This window comes from Halichoerus grypus, chromosome 13 (assembly GCF_964656455.1).
Source record: "Halichoerus grypus chromosome 13, mHalGry1.hap1.1, whole genome shotgun sequence".
In the NCBI taxonomy this organism is placed as follows: domain Eukaryota; kingdom Metazoa; phylum Chordata; class Mammalia; order Carnivora; family Phocidae; genus Halichoerus; species Halichoerus grypus.
In genome coordinates, this window is record NC_135724.1 from 18,408,273 (window position 1) to 18,430,562 (window position 22,290).

Here is a 22,290-nt window from a genome sequence, read left to right on the forward strand (position 1 = left end):
CCGGGATCATGACCTGGGCCTAAGGCAGACGCTGAACCGACTGAGCCACCCAGGCACCTCTCCTATTCCAATTTTAAGTGAGATAAAATTACACAGGCACACACACACACCCACACACTATGGTTCTGATTTCATTTATTGAATGCTTGAGTATATATTTGAGCATGGTGAGAAACACTGGGAAGAAATACATGAAAATATTGGTAATTACATTTTGTGATGGAATTATAGAATATTTTCTTTTTTCTTTATATTTCCCTACATTTCTTAAATGGTACACAGTCAATATATATTATTTTCATAATCAGAAAATAAAGCTCCAGGATAAAATACAAAGTCCTTCAGCACAACATTCAAGGCCCATTACAGCCTGATACCAAATATTTTTCCAGCTTTAACAAACAGGCTCTCATACCATAACCATGGTTCCCCACCCATTAAACCTTTTATTTATTCCTTTGCCCAAAATATTCTTCTTTGTTCTATTCTAATCCCTTCTCTTCCACCAAGACCCTAATTCTCCCAAGGAAAGTTATTAGTCCACAATGAATCCAGCTCCCATGACATTTTATATCTACTATAAATCACAAATGTATACACCTTGGTTATGTTGATACAGTTAGGTATTTTACATATTTACATTTTCCTGTACTCTATGGGAACTAATTATATTTTACTCATCTTATGTGACCTTATCAGAGTACCTGGCAGAATGAACAGAGGATATTATAAAAAAATTATAAAATTATTTTAAATTGCTAATCATAAATCATAAACTCTTCTATCATAAAATTATAACAAATCTCCTTAACTGGTCTCTCTTCTGTTCAATCCTCCTCCCATCTGACCATGTTTCTTCCTAGCTGAAGGGGCTTCAACAGCATTTTATAATCCAATGATACAATCTTTGCAAAGCAAAGACTTCTTTGCAAAGCACAAAACATCCTCCAAAATATACTGCTGCCTACTCCTTCAATTTCATCTCTAGCCACAACCCCTCTATCTTCTACTATGGCCCAATGAAATCACTTGTCCTTTTTTAAAAATTTTTATTTATTTGGGAGAGAGTGAGCATGAGGAGGAGGGGGGGCAGAGGGAGAGGGAGAAGCAGACTCCCCACTGAGCAGGGAGCCCAATGTGGGGCTCAGTCCCAGGACCCTGGGATCATGACCTGAGCTGAAGGCAGACGCCTAACCGACGGAGCCACCCAGGTGCCCCAAACCACCTGTATCTTCCAGAACCATGCAGTGTCTCGCGTTTGTGCCTTTGCTTATGCCAGGATGATGCTCCTTTCTCATTCTTCCTACAACCCTTTAAGTCATACTTTACCCATCCTTCAAGGGCATTTCCTGGATGTTAGCTAGACTTTCCTGTGGTGATCATTTCACAGTATATACAAATATAAATCATCACATCATAAACCTGAAACTAATGTAATGTTGTATGTCAATTATACCTCAATGAAAGAAAAATGTAAAAAAAGTCTCAAGTGGCTGCTCTTCTGCAAATTATTTCCATAATTATTACTAATTCTGCCTCCTTTGCTGAAACCTCTGTTCTGAACGGAATCATGTTTAAAGGAAGGTAGGAAATAATTTCTAAATCACAGCTTAAACCTAAAGAACGTAAGTAATATCAATTTATATTCTATAAAATATGATTTAAAAAAGCCAAGAGTTTCTGAATTTCATTCCCGTATTTAATTCATTTTTTACACATTCGCCTGTGTTTGTGCAAGACACTGGAGATACAAAGACAAACAAGATGACCTTCTAGTCATGGAACTCAAACCTCACAACTGCATAATGGCATGTAAAGACACCATGATGATGTAGTAAGAATGACGCTCTGAAAAAAGGAGGATTGCAAGGTACAATAAGGGACACAGCAGAGAAAGCCACCCTGGGTGACCAGGGAGAGCCTCTCCGAAGGGGTAATTATGAAAGGGCAGAGAGAGAGCAAAATGTGAAAAAGGATAAAGGCAGGAGATGTGACAGGATGGATGTTGATGAAGCCACAGAAGACCAAGAGAACGAATGTAAGGAGAGAACACAGAGGTTCACGCTAAGGCTTTTGAACTTTATCTTGCAGGTTTGGGAATCAATAAAGCAGTGCTTCTCTCAGAATCACTGGGGCTATTTGTTAAAATACAGGTTCCTGGGCCTGATATCAGGCCTGAATCGGTATGAATACAGCTGAGTGGATCAGAACCTGTCTAATGAGAATCCCAGGCAACTTCATGCTGCAGTACAGTTTGAGAACTATCATCTAAAGGCTTTAAAAGAGTGGAATAACATGATCAAATTTAATTTTATAGATGTTTATCCACCAGCAATGTTGGCTGAAAAGATCAGAGTCATGAATATGAATTGGGAGGAAACAGAAGCCATCCAGATGAGGGAAGATAAAAGTATGCAACAGTACTGAGAATGTAGAGGATGGGGTGGGGTGAAGAATGTGTACATTACCCTTTTATTTCTAACACCATTGAGCTTCATATTTGTTTTTTCAAATGCTGAATGTGTAATGTCAAACACTATGCTTAACGCTTTGTACCTAATGACATTAATTTGAAAGACAAAGTTATTTATAATACATTATATCTAGTATGTTCTTGCTATGAAAATGAATATTGATAGCTACCACATGCTAAGTTGCTGCCATGGTCCAGGCACTATGCTGGGCATTAGGTTCATAATATCACAGAAAAAGGTAAAACATCATCCTATAAGAACTTTAGGTAGACAGGCATGTCACTATGTATGAGGGAATAGGTAATAATAGCATAAGGTAAAATCAAGAGCCCACCACAGTACATTAGGAAATACTGTCTTTCCAGTAAAGATCTACAAAATTCTTTTAGGAGAAAGGGAGATCATTATTACCAAAGAATATAAAATCAAACATGTTTGGTAAGAAAATTATTGAGGCAGCAAGAGTGGCTTGAAGAAAAAAGAAGGCAAGAGTGAGGACACAAGGTTAGCTTTTAAGCTCTCTCCTCTGATGTCAACCACATCTGTGCCCCTTTCAGCACCCCGAGATCGGCTCCGGTTCTGTCTCTTTCCGGGAGGTAGGCCAGCAGACAGCCATGTGCTTGGACGACTGAAAGGTTATCTAGTGTCTGGTACCATGACATCTGGATGTGACTGTGTGCGACTCCTCTTATCACAACCTCTCAGCGCTGCTGATCGTGTCACCATGGAAAAACTGTACCTATGAGCAAGCCACAGCCAAAAAAGGAGGGTGAAAAACAGAAAGCAATAATAAAAGCAGATGAGAATAGAGGGAGACTGAAGGAAAGAAGGAGAAAATGACTCATCCCTAAGTACTGCGGATGACCTGTAACACCTGACAATGGATTTTACTGACTTAAAGGCTTATTACAACAAAATACCCTATTTGGCAAAGTTGTGAGGGTTAAGACTTTAGCTAAATGCACAGAGATGGCAGAGTTGATCACACACACGTCTGATACTCTAATATGCCACACTAAGATTTAGCTAAAGGAAAATGAACAGAAACATCTATCAAACTCCAAGGATCTCTTAGCTTAATCATAAGATATACATATCTAGAGCAAACTAACTCATTCAAATCATCTTATAGTCTTAACAATTTCACATACAGGTTACCTAATCCTGGAAATTCTTTAACAGGAATGTTAGTATGCTTGTTCTGTCACCTTTATTAAGAACATCTGAAATGTGTGCTCGCAAATTCCCTTTTACATTATCATGGCAGAAGATTAAATTCAACAAATACTTGTGGAGTGTCTATTATATGCAAGATGCTTAGAAGAAAAATAAAGCCTTTGTACTTAAGGCAATAATTTCAAAACTTACTTGAAAAAGGGCAAAAAGAAAAGCTAAATCATAAAATATATCCAAGTGAAATGGCCTCAAATTTGCTAGTAAAACTCAATCGTAAATGCAAAAGACACACAATGTACTTAAAAAGCTAGTAAGACAGATATATTTGACATTTTCATTGTAAGTGTTAAGCCTATTACAACGTTATATTTTCTGTAAACAGGAAAATACAGGTTTAGCCATTTCAAATACTAAAGAACTTGACTTAAAATATTACAGAAATGCAACAATAGGAAAAAATTATTGGATTGCTTGCTCATCACTGCAAGCGAACCTGTGGCAATCACATTAAGAGTAGCAGGTAAAATTGTATCTCAAGTGAAAAACCCAAGGAAAATGACAGAACTATGATCGGGAGATTAATCCCTCCTCGAGCCCAGGTATTTTTCAGCATATGCACACACATGCACACCATAAGCGGCACGTGCGGCCAGCAACAAGGAAACAACTTACAGTCCGCAAAGGAGAAAATGTGGGTGTATCCTTGTTACAACATTTATCACTATTATATATTTGATTACATGCTAGGTTAAATCATGTCTGCTGAAACACCTGGAAGCTTTGTCCCCTAAAATCAACGTTATAATGATATTTTAGGCATATGTCATTTTATCCAGTGACTTAGAGAAATTCAGAATGTTGGCAATAATTTTACTCTTGCATCATTCACTTCAATGGTCCTGATTTTAAAACTTATTTCTGAATCATTTTTTAATGTCATAGTTTTCAGGACTATTTCTCAAGTTACCTAGTAAAATAATTATGTTTCCTAAAAAGCATCGAGTCCAATCTATAACACCAACTAGTCCAGATTTCTACCTAAACATAAATTTGATTTATGCCAGTGAGCATTAAACACCAGCTGATTTTGGGATGCCTGGGTGGCTCAGTCAGTTAAGTGTCTGCCTTCGGCTCAGGTCATGATCCTGGGGTCCTGGGATCAAGCCCCGCATCCCTGCTCAGTGGGGAGCCTGCTTCTCCCTCTCCCTCTGCTGTTTCCCTTGCTTATGCTCTTTCCCTCTCTCTCTCTCAAGTAAATAAAATCTTAAAAAAAAAAAAAAAGCAGCTGATTTTGAGGCTGATGTGTAAAGCAGATGAGTAAATGATTTAAAAAAAAATCTGAATCTGCTTTGAAACCAGAGATTGAGGATACTAAGACTAGGAAATGGGGGCACCTGGGTGGCTCAGTCGTTAAGTGTCTGCCTTCAGCTCAGGTCATGATCCCAGGGTCCTGGGATCGAGCCCCGCATCAGGCTCCCTGCTCCGCAGGAAGCCTGCTTCTCCTTCTCCCACCCACCCTGCTTGTGTTCCCTCTCTCACTGTGTCTCTCTCTGTCAAATAAATAAATAAAATCTTTAAAAAAAAAAAAAAAAAAGACTAGGAAATGTTATATATCTAACATACACATACACACACATACACACTTCTATAAATATCAACACTGAGTCCTAAAATAGAATATAGGAAAAATATGTATTTGAAAAATAATAATATAACATTTTACAAAATAATTATTTAGGTGTCATATTTCTAATGCATGATCTAAATAATTTTTTATTTCCTAAGTACAGTATAAAGACTGGTTTATCACCTAAGAATATTTTGGTAGGAAAAATTAAACAAAAATTTTATTCTTGATTATGGATAGAATATTCTATTGAATACAAATCTTTAGGGATGTCTGGGTGGCTCAGTTGGTTAAGCGTCTGCCTTCAGCTCAGGTCATGATCCCAGGGTCCTGGGATCAAGCTCTGCATTGGGCTTCCTGCTCAGTGGGGAGCCTGCTTCTCCCTCCGCCTGCTGCTCCCCCTGCTTGTGTGCTCGCGCATGCTCTCACTCTTTCTGACAAATGGGCAAATAAAATCTTAAAAAAAAAATAAAGATCTTTAAAAGAACTTCTGATGCATAAGGTTAAATGCAAAAGGTTCAATGAATAAAAACACATTGATGTCCTAATGTGCTTTTAAAATATTCTAAAGTTAGCTAAGGGAAAATCCCACCACTTACTATAAGAATATATGGTTTTAATGTTGATGATTTTAAGTACATTTGACCCTTGAACAACACGGAGGTGAGGGCCACTGAGTCCCCTTCTCCCCACAGGCAGTAGAAAATCTGAGTGTAACTTTTGACTCCCCCAAAACTTAACTACTAACAGCCTATTGTTGACCAGAAGCCTTACCAATAACATAAAGAGTCGGTTAACACATATTTTGTATATGTATTAGATAGTGTATTCTTACAATAAGGAAAGCCAGAAAAAAGAAAATCATAAGGAAGACAAAATATGTGTACAGGACTGTACTGTACTGAAAAAAATCCACATATAAACGGACACACACAGTTCAAACCCGTGCTGTTCAAGGGTCAACTGTATTAGGAAAAATGAAGGGAGGGAGGAAGAAAGGGAAACTATCAAGAAAATGTGTAAGACTGAAATGGATATTTGGTGCCCTCTGCTGTTGTATTGCTGTTACTTAATACTAACAGGGTAATAGAGTTCTTTCTCAGAGACTCCATTTAAGTTAAAAATAGACAATACACTTATTTGATTTTGGATAGGAGATTTTATGACTTGGCATAGACGACAATTTACTCAGAGCTGATGTTATTTCACTTCCTTCCATGTGTTTTTATTAACAAGTATATTAAAAAGCATAAACCAAAAAGGGATATTTAACCTATTTAAGAGGTTTTAAGATTTAATACAATAATTTATGTCGCATGACAAATAAAATGTAAATTACTCAAAAATTAAGTATATGTATTAAATATAAACACTTAGGTCATGTCTGTTATAGAGATAATATCTTCTAAAGATATTTCTACAAGCCATGTCTTACTGGATAATGTTTGAATAATAATAATATCAAAATGGTATTAATATATTAAGAGATTAGAAGATTAATATTTTAATCCATAACACCAGCCCAAAAGAGATTAAGTTGTAACTCTTCCCAAATGGCCAAGTCATCAAAATCACAAGACCAGGAGCCCTGGGGGCTGGGGCACCCCCACTCCTCCATTAGACAAGCCTTCATATGACTCACTCAACATCCTCTGCATCAATTCTTCTGTCTCCTAAACAGAGGAGAGATGCTGCAAACAGTGAACAGTTAACACAACAGTATTCCCTTCACTGGTAAAACAGGGACAATAAAACCCAGCTCATTTTATGTCAAATCAACGTTAAAGACACATGTGAAAATAACTGAAGGAAAGAAACTTAAGAAAGAAACGGAAGGAAGGAAGGAAGAAAGGAAAGAAGGAAGGAAGGGAGGAAGGGATGGATGGATGGAGGGAGGGATGGATGGAGGGAGGGAGGGAGGGATGGATGGATGCATGGAGGGAGGGAGGGAGGGAAGGAATGGAAAGGAAAGGAAAAGGAAAAGGAAAAGGAAAGGAAAGGAAAGGAAAGAAAACTACTGAAGAAAAAAAAAAGTGCTTCTAGACTAATGTATCCTCCTGGGTATTCCAAACCCTTAACACATTTGTGAAGGAAAGGAAATGAGAGGATATTCTGGGAAGTCAACTCGCTAAAAGAAAAGCTAAGACTAATAATGGCAAAATGAACAGGGGAAAAAACAGCTTTAATCCATCCAGGGTCACAGTGGTGAGCAATCTCCAATTTCAGAAATACACTCAAGCAGATTCTAACCTGTTTTAAACCCTCTTCTCTCACTCACGGCTACCGGCTGCCGGCCTGGGCACACAGCTCCCCATGCTCTCTCTGCCCACTCACTGTCCCCACCCACGGCAGCACAGTGTTTTCTCTGCCTGGGATGCTCTTACCCACTTTGCCTTTTGATATCAAGCCTCCACACGAATGACTTTCTTCAGAGAAGCCTTCCCAACACCTCATCGGGTCAGCCATCTCCCGAGGGCTCTCTCCCACTTGGGGCATACCTTAGGTAATATAAAGCTCATCACAATGAACTGCTCGCTCCTCTCCCTCATGACAGCAGGAACCCCTTGACACCAGACCTGCTGGGTTTGGAAGTGATTCATGTACCCTCCAGCCGTTCTAGCTCCGGGCCTGGCTTATAGTTCACACTCGAGGTGTGCTGAATGAATGAAACCAGTCCATCATTCAATTAAGAGTATTAAACTAGCATGTGCTGAATACCTACTGTGATAAATGTGTGAAAACATGTTGCCCATTTGACTTCATTACAACCTTATTACCTCCACTTTAAAGCTAAAAACAAATGGAGGGCAAGAGGTAAGCCAGTCAGTCACACGGGTCACAGAACTAGTCGATGGTTAGGATATAGGAAGAAGTCCGGGTCCTCTGGCATCTGCCAGACATTTACTTCTAGATATCAAGAGCCTCTCAGCATTAGTTTTGTAGAGATTCTAGAGATGGGGGGTGGGGGAAATGAATCCACTCCATATTAATCAACCCTCAAATTCTGGGTTATTCACAGTGATTCAATGAACAGTTTGTGCCAGGCACCGGAAATACGAGGAGGAATGTATCAAACAGTCCTTTGAGGAGCTCCTAGTCTGATACAGAGCAGCAGTCAGCCAGAGGTGACTGAGCCCTCACCCTCAAGGGACGTCTGGCACCGTCTGGAGACATCGCTATGAGTCACAACTGGGAGAAGGTGCTAATGGCATCTAGAGGGTAGAGGCTGGGGACGCTGCTAAACATGCCATAGTGTACAAGACAGACCACAGAACAAAGAATTATCCAGCCCCAAATGTCAACAGTGTTGAGGTTAAGAAACCCTGACACACAGAAACAGACATGTAAACAAATATATCTCCTTGTTTCCATGTACTGGTACCAAAGAATTAGTACCGGGATAGAAACGTAAAGCAAATGCCAGAGGGTCAGAGAAGATCCAAATGACTGCTTGACTTGGCGTTACCTGAAAACTTCAGGACCCTTTGCGGAGACAGTAGTCACAGAACTGAGGCTCGTGGGAGCTGAGGGAGTCGCCCAGGTGAGTGGCAGCTAGCCAGGGGAAGGCAGGTGGAGGGAGTGAAGGAGGCACGCGTATTCCGGGCCCAGCAACTAGCAAGTACTACGTTTATCGAAATACAGACTGGGGAACCAAGTTACAGTGCACTGTGGAAAACTGAAACCCCGATTTATGCTGACAAATCCCCTTCTTTCTTTTTTCTATACACTCTTTCTTCACAGCCATCCACTGCCCCTAGAAAATATCACTCTCACCAAGGCTGACTACTACCGGGTGTGAGGGTAATTACAAAAAAATAAGCATCTTCATACAAACTAAGAGAAAGATGTGTGGAAGACCACGGAAAGACCTCTGGATACACACGGTACAGAATTCCAACCGCAACCACTACAACCACTTATACTTCCTATCCTTGGACACTGCAATAAACTGCCTCCCTGAAATGACTGCCTGATTAATATACTTCCATCCAAGGTTAATTGTAGGGCCTGCAACACCATGACATAGAAATCGTGTTATGAATGTCATATGGGAAAGTTTTTTTAAACTTTAAAATCACTGTCACTGGCTCAAAGCCCTAATTGCCACCCCTCATTCTGGAAGATCTCACCATCCATATACGTCAGTGATTTTCACTTATGGACTGCAGCCCTGGGTGGGCGAGGGGCCTCCTAATGGATATAAAAGGATTCGAAGTCGGAGGGCAAATGACACAATGTTAAACATGGAGCCACCATAGTAATATAGTGAGTTACTACCATTATGTGGTCTAATTATGCTACAGGGGCTTGTTTTATATGTTACTATTTATAATTTGAAGTTAGTAGAGTTAGTACAGCTTTCTAGACTTTCAGTACTGAACTTAGATGTCACACAATCACAAAATGCAGAGTATTAGTACAAAGATTCTACTGCATATGAATGTATGACTTGCCCATAAAAGAGATGTTTTGATATCAGCACATCATAAGTGCTGGTTTTCAACTGCTGTTATTCTTGCTTTTAAATAAGCTCCCATTAAGGGTGCCTGGGTGGCTCAGTCGGTTGAACGACTGCCTTCGGCTTGGGTCATGATGCCGGAGTCCTGGGAACGAGTCCCACACATCGGGCTCCCGGCTCAGCAGGGAGCCTGCTTCTCCCTCTGACCATCTCCCCTCTCATGTTGTTTCTCACTCTTTCTCTCTCTCTCTCTCAAATAAATAAATAAAAATATTTAATAGATAGATAAATAAATAAGCAAGCTCCCATTAGTTTTGTTACTTTGTTTCGGGTTTTTTACTTGCATCAACAATGTTTTGCACTATTATTTCCTAAAAACAAGAATAAGACATGTTTGAGCCTTATTGTTTGTTCCCCAATCAGCCTGCCAGAGGGCACTGCCCTCCCTTCTCACAGAGCGCTCACCCAGTGAAAAGCAGGAAGTACCGGGAAAGTGGGCGTCAGGGTCATTTGTGCCAAAGATGGAGACCATACTTGCCCTCCCAACTCGGTGGCTGTCTCGACTGCAGCCCACTTCAGCTGAATGTGTCCTCACCTCAGATATCCTGAGCGTCAGTACCTCCACACCGACCACAATCTTCTCTAGCTCCAGACCTTCCACCGTACCTGCTCTTCCACCTTCCAGAGCAGTGGGTCGCACACTGCTGCGCATTACAGTCACCGGGGGAACTTTAACATTCCCAATGCACAGGCTGCATGCACACCAATCCAATCACAAAGCCCGTGAAAGGAGCCAGGCACCAGTTTTTTTTTTTTTTTTTTTTTTTTTTTAAAGATTTTATTTATTTATTTGAGAGAGAGAATGAGACAGAGAGAGCATGAGAGGGTCAGAGGGGGAAGCAGACTCCCTGCCGAGCAGGGAGCCTGATGTGGGACTCGATCCCAGGACTCCAGGATCATGACCTGAGCTGAAGGCAGTCGCTTAACCAACTGAGCCACCCAGGCGCCCCAGGCACCAGTTTTTAAAGATCCTCAGATGATTTCAATTTGCAACAGTCTGGGAACCATTATCATAGAGGCATTCAGTCCCTGGATTCCACAATTTTGATCAAAAACTATCAGCCTCATCCTCTTTTGCACTCCTTCCCTCACAAGCCTAGAACTTCTGGTTAATCATATCAATCTCTTACAATTACATCCTCAATGCCCTTTAACTTCTGAATTACAGAATTGCAATTCAGGAGCGGTGATAAAATTTACCTTATACTTTTTCCTGTATTTTTTACTATAGCTAATTATGGCCCATTACAATTACAAATTCATAGTCAATCCTCTTACTCATCCCTAGCTTCCCCTCTCCCTCCCCCATCTCTACCTCTCTTATCAAGTCCCTACCTGGGTTCTCACTCCTCACAATCTTACCTATAACCTCTTGAAAAAATGTGAAGGTTTTAGGAATGTTCTCTTTTCAATTCCCATCCACTTCACATAGAAACATATACCCACCCAGACATCCAGTCTGCCCCTCCCTCTCTTCAATTTCAGAAAATAAAGTCTTTCTTCTCCAGGTCAAAGCCAATTGCCTTTCCTCGGCCTTTGCAATCTGCCACTCTCTCATTTCCTGGGAAGCTAGCTTCATCAATTACCTCCTCCCTATGCTAATCTAGAATGTTCCTCTATCTACTGGCTCTTTAACCCTAATCCACAAACATTCTCACCCCTTGCAAACTGCATTTTCCTCTAGCTATTCTTTCTCCTTCCCTTAATCAAACTTTTTGTAAGTATCCTACATTTGCTGTTTCTATTTCCACACTTCCCATTCACTCCTGAACCTACCACACTCAAGCTTCTGTCCCCAACATCCTGAGGAGCAGTTCTGGAAAAGGGTACTAATGACCTCACTGACAAACACATTTCAACCCTTCCAATACTGAACATTTATAACATTTGATACAACTAATCACTCTCTACCCTTCTCAAAATTTTTGATCCCTTCAGTTTGCAATTCAGCATAATCTCCTGGTTCTCCTCAAACTCTTCACACTTCTCTAAAGTGTTTCCACTTCCTCCCCTTAAGGTTAGTATCCCAAGAGTCTATCTCAGCCCATTTGCTACCTCTGAATAATCTCACGGCATTCCGTGGTTTTAAGTACCAGGTATCCATTGGAGATTCCTCAATCCATATATCCAACACCACACCCCTCCATCATCTACAAAGCAACTCATCATCATCCCCCACAAAACCTGCTCCTACATTTGATATCACACTTGATAGAGCCAATTTCTATTCAATCACCCAATCAGAAAACTTGTGAATCAACCTCACTCAGCACCTGCACCTAATTAATCACTAAGGCCTGCCAAATATCACTCACAAAAAATTCTTGAATTTAAACTCTCCTCTACATTCCCTTGTATCTGTTGCACACACTTGCTCTCATACAAAATTCTTTCTGAAGGAAGGATTCTAATGATTTTGTTTTTTTAAGTGTGAAAGCCACAGAGGCAAAAGCTAAAGTTTAAGCACCTTCACATGGTAAGCATGGACCGGCCGGCCTCATTTCACACCACTTCCTGTCTCTCCTCTCTTCAATCCTCCAGCAATTCTGAACACATATAGTATTCCCCACTTCCCAGAACCTACTGCAACCCACCTCCATGCATCACCTGACTACATTCTACTCATTCTTCAACGTCCCCTCCTCCAAGCAGCCAATCCTGATCACCTCAGGCTAGTCCAGGTCTCCGCAATACTTTCTACATTTCTCAGCCATCTCGCTTACTCCTCTGCATTGTATTTAGCTGATTATATTTCCTGAGGGTCAATATCATGTCTTATTCATTTTGGCTCTCCAGGGCCAAACACAGTACCTAGTAGTCAATAAATGTTTACTGAACTAGACTGATTCAATTATTTTCTAACAGAGGCTATAAAAGTCAAGAAGTTTGAAAATCTTTTATATAGTCTAATAAAGAACAGATATTTCAAGCATATTAGAAGAAATTAATCTTACCCAAGGTATTAACACATTGGTATTTGCTACAAATCTTTATATTTCTATCAAATTACTTCAAAATACCTTCAAGTTCCCAAATAAGAGTTAAATATAAAGTATCATACATAAGGGCTACAAAGATCTGGCTGTTGAGGTCATAGGGTTAAATCTATCTACTGTTCCTATTCTCTCAACAGTCTGCCATTTGATTTATTATGTGAGATGGTAAAAGGAATTTCTCCTTCGCTGTATCTCAGACACTGCCCAGCAATCTGAATTTCTTCTCAGGTACACTGTGGATTGGTAATGTACTTCCAAAGAGAAACAAAGTGTGCTAAAACCATCATAAAATAAGACTGATTTTTTCTTGGTTCAGAATAATATGATGAATTACATTTAATATGAACTATGAATTCCATTCATAAATCCATCAAACACCTATTATGTACAAGACAGAGGGCCAATAAGCACAAGAGCCACGGGGCTTGTTACGTTTCAAGAAGGGGAGCTCCCATGGGGCGCCTGGGTGGCTCAGTCGTTAAGCGTCTGCCTTCGGCTCAGGTCATGATCTCGGGGCCCTGGGATCGAGCCCTGCATCAGGCTCTCTGCTCGGCGGGAAGCCTGCTTCTCCCTCTCCCACTCCCCCTTGCTTGTGTTCCCTCTCTCACTGTCTCTCTGTGTCAAAAAATAAATAAAAATCTTTAAAAAAAAAAAAAAAAAAAAGAAGGGTAGCTCCCTCATATATGTCATTATTTGACGGTGTTATGCAAGGATCACAGTAAATCCAGTCCTGTCTAATTTACGGATCCTTAAAAAAAGGAAGAGAACTAAAAATCCTGTAATCATCAAAAAATGTAGTAAGTTCAATTAAATATGTAGTTAGTTTTTAGAGTTTAGTTTTATTCCTTAATGGTATTCATAGCAACTTAAAACTCGTTACTGTGGAACTGGAGAAAAAGTTGGTGGAAAAATAACCTGAGTTGGAAATCTTCGAAGCATTCATTCCAAACTCTATCAAATAGCCACACATGATGCAAGTGCACATGGACGCGCACACACACACAGGAGAGCACTGCACTCACAACCAACAAGAGTGTACTTTCTAATGTGTGTGAGAGTACCATGAATGTGAGGTAAATATGAAGAGAGAATAAGAGACAACAACAGAATTAGGACATAAATACATGAAAAGAATGTGAACCACTTGTACAGAGATAAGGAGGAGGAATGATTAATGTAATATGATGGATGGACTGTGGAAGGAGGATGGAAAAAGAGGAAAATAGGGAAGGAGGAGGGAGACAGCGCAGCTGGACTTCTTTGACTTTCTTGTACTTATGGTGCTTGTTATAATAGCAATGTAATAATGTATGTTCAGAAATTGATCCCAATTACCTTACCTATATACCTGTGCCTAATCAATAACCTTAAATCTTTTAATATTACATTTATGGTTCCAAAAGAATTTTAAGTTTACTATTCCTTAAGGAATCTCTTTACCAAAAGCCTCACATTAAATTCTAAAATCTTCATTCTAGAAATGTTTAGATACCAATTGACAAACAATACAGAGGGAAGAAGTGGCAAAACAAAACAAAAAAAGTCACTGATTGTTCACTGTAGAGTCTGAAGTCATTCTCTCTAACCACTACGTTGTGAGATTGTGGATATGGGCAGTAGGTGAGTCAATACATGAGGAAAATTCCAGCCCAGACTGAAGGGCTCTGTCACCTGCCAGTAGGTTAAGGATGTTCTCACATAAACAGTCCTTTAAATTCAAACCCACAACTTACCCAGAATAGAGAAAACATATTCACAGATGTGCCTCATCTAGTTCAATAATAAATACACAATTAAGATTTAAAAATGAATGTTTAATACAATTTCTCCTTAACTAATTCATTACTGAATCTTACAATTAACATCAAGAATACAGAAACTCAAAGGGATTCTGGAAAGATCATGGCACTGATGGCAGAATAGTTATTGTATTTTTCCAAATCCTCACACAGAAATAGAGCAATATTAGAATAAACCAAATGTACTGAGAACATTTTCAACAAAATGAGGTGACAAAATATATCCAAAAATCCCAAAATTCAAGCAGGTGGAAAAACCCACCAACAGCTACAAGATCTATCTGGTATCTGGCATCTCTGTAGGACGAAGGAAAGGGAAGTAGTGAGGTATGCGACAGATCTGATAGGCAAACCCCAAAACGCTAACCGACATTTATCAGGAAAATACAGTGGGCCCATTTAAAAACAGCAGCTGACCGTGGGAGAGGTTTAGCCACCTCCACAGCAAGTGAATGCAAGGGCCCTCAGGAACAAGGTATGAGGGGCTGGCCCGTGGCAGACCCCGTCCACGCGCAACACTGCTGCTTCACGGCTGCCTTCAGGAAAGGGCCCCCGGGAGCGAGAAACTACTAAGAATGCAATCAAAACTGACAGGTAATTCCCCCCACCTGAAAAAAAGAGGTGAGGAATGGTGTTAGGAGATGTCAGAAAGTGAGCCACCGTATTTTTGAACTGCGTGCAACAACAAAAAAGGAAGTTCTGTGAAGTTAGAAAAACTATCTGAACTAATCATTCACAGAGTCCAGGAGACGACTTCGCAAAAAAAAAAAAGTCAGCAACAGAAAAGCATTGAGGTCAAATTATGGTAATTAAAAAGATTAAGAACCAGAAAGAAACAGACATGCTCCAAAAGCAGATAAAATGAATGCGCTTATTTCAAAACAAGCTGAAGAACATTTTTAAAATGATACTCAACATGAAAGAACAACATAAATGAGCATTAGAAAAATCAGAAATGAAATGACTGAACTCAAAAAGAATTAGAAATAAGACATCACGTTAGCAATGAAGCCTCAACTGAAAGAAACACAAGAGTAAATACATACAAACAATAATGCCTCAAGAGAAGCAGAAGGTGAAAAAAAGGACAATGTTAAGGATAAAAAGGAAATGAAGCTTCTTTTCCTTTGCGGAAAAGGTGCTGGCATACCTGAAGAGGCTGGGGCTGTGCTGGAAACTGTTTACATAAAGGGCAAATGGAACAAAGAAATACAGATGGCCCCTGACTTATGATTCTTTGACTTTATGATGGAGTGAAAGCGATAAACATTCAGTAGAGACCCTACTTGGAAGTCTGAATGTGGACCTTGCCCTGGGCCAGCGACATGAGATGGGACCCTCTCCCGTGACAGTGGGCAAGGGTGGTGGTCTTGGCTCCCAGTCGGGCAGCATGCATGAGGGTCAACAGACACACTGACAATCATCTGTGCCCATGCAAACTCCGCTTTTCATTTTCATTGCAGTATTCAATACATTACATGAGATACTTAACATCGTTATAAATAAGCTTTGTGTGAGATGATTTTGCCCAACTGCAGGCTAATGTAAGTGTTCTGAGCATGGGTAAGGGTGGCTGAGCTAAGCTATGATGTTTGGGGGGTTAGGTGTATTAAATGCATTTTCGACTTAAGAGATTTTCCATTTACAATGGGTTTACTGGGATGTAACCCCACTGTGAGTCATGAAGACAGTAAATACACTGAAAATAGTGGGAATGAGGTTTCTCACAGCTGGAGAAGACAGTTACAGTGTATCAGGAGGAGAGGCTAGAACAAACACTGTGGTGTCTGATTAGATGTGGAGGTCACAGGGTTAACCGATGGTATTTACTGTATCTAGGAAAATAGAGGAACACAGACGTGTGTGCATAAACAGACACATATAATCTAGCTCTGTCTCCTGACGCGGCTTGGATGCAATGTCATCCCAGGAGCAATGAGTGCATGCAGCATCCAGATTTGGTTTCTAATTATTATCCCCATTAAAGAGAATCACCCATCATGTAGGGACTCAATGAAGTTTATTTCCCTCCTACAGTCAGAGACATTGACCCCTCAGTTTTCTTAGGAAAGACTGGACAGCTCACTAAGGTTCCTTTATTTATTAAAGACTAGACAACAATTAGTGTAATGTAAAATTTTTGTTCTAATAACCACTTAAAACAACCAAAAATGAAATCTATATATACTTATAAATATATAATAAATATACAATCAACATATTCTTATTTTCTAGGAAAATATTCATTAAAGTTTTGGAGTAGAATGTTAAGCAAGTTTGATTGATTCTTCAAAGGTCAGACATATCATAAGAATTTTTCTAAGGCCATAAACAGTTCACCAGACAAGGCCCGTATCCCGCATATAACGTCATACGGCTTGTCCCTGTCTGTACCTTACAGCGCCCTTTTCACAACAAATCATAAAGTCAATTTAATCAGTATAAAATTTTTTTAGAGTGAATTTTGTAAGCAAAGAAACACAGAGCATGTTCTCAGTAGGTTATATTTGACTTCTAAATTCCATTCTCTCACCTAGTTACACAGAATACAAAGCTACTGACCTTTGGAAATATAGCCCGTTCATTTTTTTTTTTTTTTTCAGGCTTTTGACTAATTAGACAACAGAGAGAGAAATGTAATGTAAGAGATAAATCATCCTGGTCATTTTTCAATTTCTTCAGCCTCGTGATCTTTTAATATAAATAGGGTGACTCTTGTACACAATGCCTAAGATATAAAGGTGCCAAACAGAAAATTACACACACTAGGCTTAAGAAATGATTGTCATGACATTAAAGGCTTTCTAGCTCCACTAGTAAAATCCCATTGACCCCAAGCATCCCCCAAGATCTCCTCACCAAGAACCAGCGTCTGTGGCAAATGCTTTATGAGAAAGTTCATCAAAAAGACCACCTGATGTGCTTAGACCATCTCCTTAACATATTACTTTACGCAGACATCAAATCCCACCACATGCTATCTATGATTTACTAGCTATGTTTAGTTTATAAATCTTCTAATTCCTAGTCCAATACACGACTTATGCTGGGTGTTACACGGCATTAAAATAAAGATGGCTCTGCCTTCAAGGGATTAAAACCACTTCCTATCTTTTAACAGATACTACAGCCTACTTTGCTCATCTTCCACTGAATATTAACTTGGTTATATTCACCTCCCTCTCTTTCATCATTACCAATTAAAAGGAAACAACATCTAGTCAGGGTGAATTCTCCAGTTAACTCTACTATCAACCACCATGTCCTCTGACAGGGCTCCACCAACTACCTCCTCCACCCGCAAAAACGTTCAGTGAGCTCCTAACACAGTAAAACTCGGCTCTTACCCCTGCAGCCACTGAAGCTACTACTCTGTTTTTTATCCTCCAAAAGCAAATGTCTTCCACGATTCCACCTCTACTTTATCTCATCCTCATTCTTAGTTCATTGTACCAGGATTTCTGACGCAACTAACTCTACCAAAGTGGCTCTCCTAATGATCACCAATGACTTCCCTAATTACTAACTCCACTCTTTTTTATTCCCCAAGTCTTAATGTTTTCTCACATCTCTGATCAACTGTTGACCTTTGCTTCCTTCAAAACTTCATTTTCGGTTATATGTGTGAACTAGGCCATTGCAGTTTACTTGTCCAAGGTCACCCACAGGCAGCAAGTTACAGAGATGTAATTTAAATACAGATACGCCTGTCACCAGAACCCAGGTTCTTAACCACTCCTTGGAATTGCTTTTCAAAAATGAAGCAAAGGCTACTCCATGGAAGAACTGTATCCACAATCTTGTTATTAATAATGCCATTCTCCCATGCAGGTGCAGCAAGCTATGACCCAGAGGCCAATCCAGCCCATTGCCTATTTGTGTATATAAAGTTTTACTGGAAGTCAGTCATAGTCATTCATCTACCTATTGTCTGTGGCTGCTTTCACACTACAATGGCAGAGTTGAATCCTTGTGACATAGATTGTATGGTTCACAAAGCCTAAAATTTTTATTATCTAGTGCTTTATAGAAAAAGTTTGCAATGCCTGTTCTAACCAACTGTTTTTTTAGGTTCATCATTGGCAAATCTGAAGGATGATAATAACTAACTCACAGCATATCCGGAATACTCTAATGACAGCAGGCATCCCAAAATATGGACTACAGTCTAATCCATTCTCTTACTCTAGTGTTTATTTTTGGGGAAAAAAAAATCCCACCCCTACTCTCACTCTCATGCCACTTCTTTCCTAGAGGATGTTTGCTCCCCTTGTACACACCCCATCTCCCACCACTACAAACAAGAGGCAGATGTCTCCTATTACAACCAATCTGAAAGCCTATTCCGTGAGTTGTCTGTATCATCTGTTAACATCTCTGCCATTCTCCCTTCAGCCAGGCTTGGATCTCTGAAATCAGCTTGTATGTCTCAACTCTTCTCTTGCTTATCATTCCTATTTATTCAACCCACACAAGAGCTTCCAAGCCATTCCTTCTTCAATATTTCCTCTACCTAATCATATGCTAGTCCCCACTGCCTCTCACTCTATCAACCCAACAGCCTCACAATTCATTTCCCATGGCAATATTTGTAAGTGTCTGGCATACAAATGTCAGATACGGCAAAATATTTCTTAAACAGAGATCTCTTTTTTAGACTATTCAATATCAGGGTGCCTGGGTGGCTCAGTCGTTGAGCGTCTGCCTTCGGCTCAGGTCATGATCCCAGGGCCCTGGGATCGAGCCCCACACTGGGCTCCCTACTCGGTGGGAAGCCTGCTTCTCCCTCTCCCACTCCCCCTGCTTGTGTTCCCTCTCACTCTGTCTCTCTCTCTCTCTGTCAAATAAATAAATAAAATCTTTAAAAAAAAAAACAAACTATTCAATATCGTATTTCTACCCACTAAGGCAAGTCCTCAGCTTTGCATTCAAATAGATTACACAATATGATTCCAATCTATTCCTCCAAGCTAACTTCACACTATGTTTCTTGGGTATTTCCTATGCTTCAGGTACTACATAAAGCACTGAAAATAAAAATATGAGAAACTCAGCTCCTGTCCTCAAGAAGTTTAAAATCTAACAGGGAAAACAGATATAGAGAAAGAAAAAAAAATTCCCCATAGAAAGTAAAGTGGTTTAAGGAAAGGTCTGACCAGGAAGGTATTGAGTACGAAGAGAACACAAGAACTAATTCTGCCATAGGGGCAGAGAGGATAAGGTATGGGGATGGCTTCACTATCCTCAGAGAAGAGGGAGTAAAGAAGCAAGGGTGGGGACAGGAAAGGAAACATAAGATATAGGATGTAGGAGCTCTACCATTTCTCAACCTTTTTTCTCCAGAGCAATGTTTTTAAACCAGACACAATTTTGCCCCACATGGGGCATTTGGTCACACCTGGGCAAGAGAGGGTGCTCCTGACATGTAGTGGGTACAGGAAAAATGATTCTCAACATCCTACAATACACAGGACAGCCCCTCACAACAAAGAATTATCCAGCCCAAAATGTCAGTAGTGCTGAGATTGGGAAACCCTGCTCTAGAGCCATAAGGAAAAGAAGTAAAGGGGAGGGACTCGCTGACAGATTCTGCAGGATGTGCTGGACTGCTGACAATACAGAGATAGCAAAGAAGGAGAATGAGTTATGCCTGGACAGCCTCGCTCACTAAAACCACAGGGGAGAATGCAAAACTGAACGGAGGGCAAAGGTGATTAATAAATGTTCCACATCTAAGGCTTCCCGAACAGGAATAGATCTGATCATCAAGCCAAGACAATCAACTATGAGGGAAGGGAGAAGACCCGGGCAAAGAGGCTGAAGCAGAGGCCTTCAGAGCTTTCTGTTACACATCATCCAATTCAATGCATATTTATTGCACAGCTGCTACTAGATGTTATGAGAGAAAGAGCAATAAATAAGTCACAATCCCTGCCTGCAAGAAGGCTGAATTTCAGTGGGGAGAATCAGAGAAGCATATAAGTTATTATAACACAAAGGAAATTAAGACACATGTCATAAGAGAAACACACAGGGGTTCAAATACACACATCTTTCAAAGATTCAATGCAGTCCTAGGAATAATTCCACTTAACATCCTCTTGATCTTCTAGTGAAAGAAAAGAATCAGAGGAGAATAAATTCCCTATCTTTGGGGCGCCTGGGTGGCTCAGTCGGTAAGCGTCTGCCTTCGGCTCAGGTCGTGATCCCAGGGTCCTGATATGGAGCCCAGCGTCCAGCTCCCTGCTCAGTGGGGAGTCTGCTTTTCCTTCTGCCCCTCCCCATGCTCGTGCTTTCAATCTCTATCAAAAAAAAAAAAATTCCCTATTTTTGTTTGCAAGGCTCTACATGTCTGCCATAATTAACAAAATTAGCAATATATAATATGTTTTTTTCCAAATAGCCCAACTGCTAACACCAGTCTAACAAGGAAAAGGTGGGATTCTTTCTATACAGTATTCCCATAAAGATTTTACTTTCCATTGAGAGACCATGAAAAAACTTAGTTCCCATATCTTAGAGTCAGTCCTACACCACTGAGAGGCTCTTAGTTATGTTTTGTTTTGTTTTTTTAAACTTTGGGTGGGTTTTATTTCTCCTGAGGTTAAAAAGCCGTCCAGAGGACAACTCTTTAAATATTCCCCTCAGAAGGAGCCTCAAATTCAACATGAGAAAATAGTTAGAGAAATCCCTAATGGTCCAGCCAACATACATTTTTCATAAAGTGATTACCCTCGTGCAGCCTCAGCTTCCTAAGCCTTTCCCCCCTCCTATAATTGTTTTCCTTGTAGGCCAGGCAACAATTACCACTGCTACAAGACTGAGGAGGTTCACAAGCAATATATTTTACAATACATAAGTGTAGTGTCTCTGATATCTGGTGCTTTTATCACTAATTGCACTATAAAATGCGCTATTAAAACAGGGACAAACAAGATTGTAAAAATCACATAATGGACCATGACCACTTACAAAAGCCATTCATAAATGTTACTGTGCCATTTATTTTTCTTTAATTTTCCAATTGTATAATTAAGTTTCCAAATTTTTATTTCTAGGTGATACCAACAAGAAAAAAAATATATTTGAAAACTATATAACATATATACTTGCCCTTACATATACTATTTTATAAATTGGCACAGAATTAAAATTATATAGAACATCAAACAATGTGCTATGAACACTGAATTGCTAGGGACGTCTATATAATCTCTTGAAAGAAAATTATAAGCACAGCAAATGCATTTAAGTTGTGATTTCTATTCAAACTTCAGAACACAGGACAGAAAGCATGAAAGAAAATGAAGAAGGATTTCATAATTCTGATCTATGAAACATACAACAAAGCCAATAAAGCATTTAATATCTTGGGGAAAGACAGAATGATCAAATATTACTGCCAATTCCTAGAGGACATGGGTCACTGGAACCACCTACAGCATTTTATGTCATCAGCACTGACCACTGATTCATGGGCAAATGTTCAAGTTTGCAGATGAGCCTTTCAACCTGTTTGTTATTTAGCCACATGTCTAACTATTTAAAAAAAAAAAAAAAAGGAATCCAGAATAAGAAAATGAAAATGACAGTACTTGTGTTACCTACTAATAATTCTAATGAATACTTAGATGCAGCTGGGAATTTTAAGGTGTGACTCTGATGAAGTGCTGGGACTGTCTGTAAGTTTCACTTAGAC

At 39.8% G+C, this 22,290-nt stretch overlaps 1 protein-coding gene across 3 annotated transcripts in view; it reads right to left on the reverse strand.

Annotated features, from left to right (window-relative positions):
* WDR7 (WD repeat domain 7) overlaps nucleotides 1-22,290 on the reverse strand; it is a 316,799-nt gene that overhangs the window by 248,291 nt on the left and 46,218 nt on the right. The gene's annotated exons all lie outside the window — the stretch shown is intronic.